At 30.1% G+C, this 5,182-nt stretch overlaps 1 long non-coding RNA gene across 2 annotated transcripts; it reads right to left on the reverse strand.

The window, feature by feature from the left end:
* Positions 1 to 1,569: 1,569 nt before the first annotated feature.
* Positions 1,570 to 4,671, reverse strand: LOC141451298 (uncharacterized). 2 transcript variants are annotated; one of them, XR_012456672.1, is made up of 3 exons: positions 3,034 to 4,671; positions 2,815 to 2,950; positions 1,570 to 2,279 (listed from the first exon to the last, which is right to left on the reverse strand). It is a non-coding gene; the product is annotated as an uncharacterized lncRNA (long non-coding RNA). The 2 variants fall into 2 exon arrangements; XR_012456671.1 differs by having other exon boundaries at positions 3,049 to 4,664.
* Positions 4,672 to 5,182: the final 511 nt, after the last annotated feature.

Below are 5,182 nucleotides of genomic sequence, written 5' to 3' on the forward strand. Positions count from 1 at the left end.
ATAGTGTTATTCTTGACTTGATGCTTAGATTTATCTGTAAATGGGCAAAAATCAAAACAAAAACAAAAATCCCCTAAAAAAGAGGTTTGTTACCTTTCCTCCCATGACTAAGATCAAATAATAATTTCATGAATGCGCAACTAGAACTATACCAGCTGGAAAATTTAAAACCATTGCAAACGGGAAAACAAAAAATATTAGAAATATATTGCAAGAAAAAAAAGAAAAAGAACACTAATTTTGTTTCTCTTTAAAACAATTATCTAAATGGGTTTTTGGCTATTTCATCAACTGCAGTAAAATATTGTTTTTAAACAAACTAAATTTCATCCATTACTGGGATAATTGGCACCAATGCCAGTCGGCGCCTTACCCACAAATAAATCAGCCGCTGTCTGCTGGCGTGCATTTCAGGCTAATATCTCGAAGGGGTTAGTAGGAGAGGGGTTAGGAGTTGCACTTAGTTGCTCTGTTTTTAAGTATTTTTTAATATGTATACTTATGTACTCATGTATACACATTTATTTTGACATTATTTTCAAAATATATCTTGCTAAAAGACAAAGTTAAGTCAATTTCTAGCCTAATTAGCCTTAACATTCGGTAAATCCAACCAGTTCTTAGTACTTAAACAAGTAGTTACTCTGATAATTTTGAGTTTTTTACTTCCTGATATTTTATTTTTCTTTTTTTTATGATCTGAAATTTTATTTATTGAGAGCAGAAGTTGAAAAGTTTTATTTCTGTAAGTGCGAAATGTTTCGGCATGAATTTATGCCAACACAAATTAAGTTTCTAGATCTCTAGATCTAGACATTCTAGATCTCACAACCTTAGCTCCCCTTTTATTGTTCTTTTGTAGAGATCACAATACGTTACTCAACAATTAACACCAACGAGGTAGTGAAAACCTCTTTATAAAATGGCACACGTTACAAGACTATTTATTCATTTATTTTTTTCTGTCAACATAAAATACAATAGAAGAGAGATTGCAAAAATACGCAACCATATTCGGCACTCTACCATACGTAAATTGTGATATTGATTACAGAAGTAAATAAAAATTAAGACTATTTTACTCTGCAAATTGAATTGATTCTTTAATGGTAAAGAGGAAATGAAAATAGGACTACAAAATTAATTGATCTCAATGTTGCAAATTATATCATTGTTTTCAACGCTAAGAACCATAAAAAATGTATTTCTTTTTTGCTTCACTTGTTGATTTAAACAAAATGCATGAATAAAGAGAGAGAACGAGTGAATGAGAGAGAGAGATAGAGTGAGAGTGAGAGGAGGGTGAGTATTAGAGTGAGAGGGAAAAGGGCATAATATAGTTTCCACTCCATCCAACCAGAAATACAAACAGATAAATGTCAGGCAGGAGACTTGTAAAGGACTAATCAAATTAATTAGGGCAAATTAAAATTTTAACATTCATTTGTTAATTATTTTATACAATTATAAATTACCCATTTCGTTGAAATATCTTACATTAAAGCTAATACGTACTATAAATTATTAATTGTAAAATTATGCTTATAGGTTTTAATTAATGTGGCTACATTAGTCCAAAATATTAAAGTCAATTTTATTTTTATCCAGTAATTAGCGCTCCAGTTTAATATGCTGTATTTCTTTAATATTATTTGCTTTGTAAAGAAGAATTGTATATTTAAGTACAATTATGGCAATTATTAATTATTATTTTAAGAGACATATATTCGAAATCATATAGATTTTTCTGTATTTACAATTTTCACTAGTAATTCATGATTAATGTGTCCGTAATAACATTTCGCTTAAGTGATACAAGAGAAGATTGTGAATAAAATTATCATCCTCTAAATATGATTAAAAAATCTTAGACTTGATTAGACAATATCAGCTTCTATATACAAGTAAAATATAATCCAATACGATACAGTTTAGCAGAGAATAGAAGCTAAACTTTTCGTAGTTTTAAAACCCACCTAAATTCAAGTCCTAATATCTCGCTCCACATTCACCTCATGACTCTGAAATCTTACGACATTTATAGACAATACTACACTTTATAGACATTTATACGGATAGAATTTCATCTTATTCGATAAAATAGTTTAGATAATAGAAACTTAACTTTTTGTAGTTTTATAATCATGCTAAACTTAAGAATCTACATCCTTTCAACTTCAAAGGAAACACTCCTTTATGATATAAGTACGTAATAACTAAGGATTTCGCCTTCCAGGTGTTAAAATGTACTTCATTAGCTAGAAGGGTTGCCGTCTATCCTGTAACATATAACGCACACGCAATAAAGATCAATACAGTTATCTTGGAGAAAAATGGAACCCCTTTTAACACAGATTAATGGTATTGTGATAGATTTTTTTCCCCTTGATGAATCGCTTTTAGTATTTGTGTGATTCAAACACAAGATGGGATTAGATGGATTCACATTGAAGAAACAAACATATTTAATAGCACTATAATATTTAGAGTATCTATCTTGAAGAGAAGTTAATGGTAGCACAAACTGACTCAACTTTCTTCAGAGAGTTCCTTCAACTTGACCACTACTTTACAAGAACAAGGGTCCCTGCTCTTTCGTCTGCGGTCTTATCAAAGATTTTAGTTTGCCAAACTACTTAACTGGTTCTGTCTACTTCACATAACGAGCTAAGCACTTGATGAATGAGGAAAGTTAAATATCTTCTATTTGGTTTTGCATTATATCTGCGGATAACTTTACTAGTATCATGAATGAAATCAGAATGAAACAGATTTAATATTCATGCCATATTTAATTTAATTCTTCAAGCTTACCTTCATTTATCACTCTGGACTTGGTTACTTGATTTATCTTACTCTTGATATATCCTCTATGATTAAGAGGAATGCTGTTATAAAAAAGAGTGCATTTCTACTTAGCCTCACTTGCCATTAAAAGTACCACATCTATCTATAAAACAAGCCGTAAAATGCATTTAAGGAAATTGCTAAGAACCAAATCATTTTTCTATAATTAACAACTAAAACTAGTACTTTGAAATTATTCACTTTAGATAGCATCCATATTGATCGAACTTCATTTCATCAAAATCTTACAGAATCAAATTCGTCTTAAGGTAATTCATTTTATGTTACTGTGGTTTTATTTTTCACTGTTTATTTCATTTGAACTACTCATTATAACTCCGTTTAACAGATTAAATCTTTTTCTGAACTTGTAAATTCCATTTTTAAACTTAAGTTTTCGATTTTCAGGGATCAAGTAGTATCTTAAATAGTTCTTGAATTGATCACTTTTGTTCTTGAAGAGTACACTCAAAACTCATTAGTTCACTTAATTAAAATACGAAAGGATTATTTACGAGTGTATAAGAGTGTGGCCAGGGAGAAATCTGGTTGAACACAACGAAACAACGGAACTAAATGGAGCGTAATAAGGAGCAAATCAATAGATGTCCAAAATCTATCCCAATCATTTCTATCATAAACAATGTGTCTATACTTTATCTGTTCACAACATCTAAACGAAATTTCACTTTTTTTGGTTATGCTGGAAGGTTACACGAGTTTATAAAGTTCGAAAATCTTTACGGATAATAATTTCTTCCTTTGTGGAGCCAACCAATATTTTTTTAGAGGTCTGCACAAATACGGATAGTAATTTACTCTTTGTTAGAAGTATGTTTTTGAATCATGCAATTTTGTAGTTAGAATAATCTGCCGCAGACTAATATTTAGATAATAGTGAAATAGTATCAACTGAATGAAGAACATCGTCTAACTTTCTTCCAAAAAAATATTGACCCAGCAAATGCTGAGTCAATTTCCAAATTACAGCCTTCACATAACAGACTTTGTAAACAATATAATTCTTAAGTAAATAGACAGAAACTGAATCTGTTTTTCAGACTCTAAACAGATTACATTTTCCATGTCTCTATCAATATCAGAAAATGCTGATAATTCTTACGCTTATTTCTTCAGTTCTACAGTTCAATGTAAACACCTCCACGCTTTACGTCGGTATTTGTCCATTACATAATATTGGCGTTTATGATAATGACAGTATATTTATTCTATTTCAAATTGAAGGTCTTATTTTTTTGCTTACAATTGCGTCATTTATTTATTTTCCCCTTCAGTTTAAAAATAAATATTTTGAGTGTGAGGCTTATTTGTTGTCCTTATCTTTTATATTCTGAAATCTGGTACAATATACTTGACAATATACACCCACGTACTTTATCTGCCACTGTTGAGGGCACATTTCTGTTCCGAAAAGTTTGGCGAACGGTCGATCACCGGGTAATCTTTAGTAACGTCATTGTGAAAAGGAGGATCTTAGAGCTGGCATCTGCAGTCAAATCCAAGATCTCCCGAGAGAATTTAAGGCCACTATCAATTGAACTAATCTCTTCCTTTTTTAAATTAACTATTTAATTAACTTTGTAGAGAATTGGTTATCTTATTTGGCGACCGATTCATTAATCCAAATGGAACAAAGATTTCGCCATTTTGTCATATTTTTTTTAAAATTTTTATATGTTTCACAGCCCTGAAGTTGACGTATAAAAATAATTATGATTGTAATCAGCAATAATCTTTTTCCCTCTATTATTTAATCAAGTAAAAAATTAAAACTGAGCTATGAAAGTGGGTTGACGCTATTGCGGGAAATAATTACAACCGCAGTGCCGATCTATAATGGCAACTAGTCATTCTATTTTGTTGTGGCCTTGCCATTGATATATTAAAAAATTTCTGTAATTATTTCTTGTAGTAAAATTAATAAAATTTGAATAAAACCTTTTTTTAAAAAAAACTTCCGTAATTTTGCTGGTTGATAAATTAATTAGAATGTTTTTGTTTTGAGGCTTCTGCGCAGGACAATGTTTTTTTAAAATTTAATCTAATTAAAAGTAATTTATATTGATGTATTGTACGCCCAGCTCCTGTATGTTTGTCAGTAATTTAAACGAATGAATTTTAAAAACCTTTTAAAGTAAAATAAATTTTATTCCATTGCCTCTCAACATTACCTAAAACTAGACGAACACTTTAAAATGAATGTAAAGTGCTTTCAAAGCAAAAATTTGTGGCAAAGAGAAAACTTTAAGTTACTTACCTTAGAACTACATTAAACATTAAAAAGTAATCTTTCACCTTGCTGAGTATTTATTTC

Source organism: Rhodnius prolixus, unplaced genomic scaffold, assembly GCF_049639745.1.
Source record: "Rhodnius prolixus isolate KJV_2025 unplaced genomic scaffold, Rpr scaffold_8, whole genome shotgun sequence".
Taxonomy (NCBI): Eukaryota; Metazoa; Arthropoda; class Insecta; order Hemiptera; family Reduviidae; genus Rhodnius; species Rhodnius prolixus.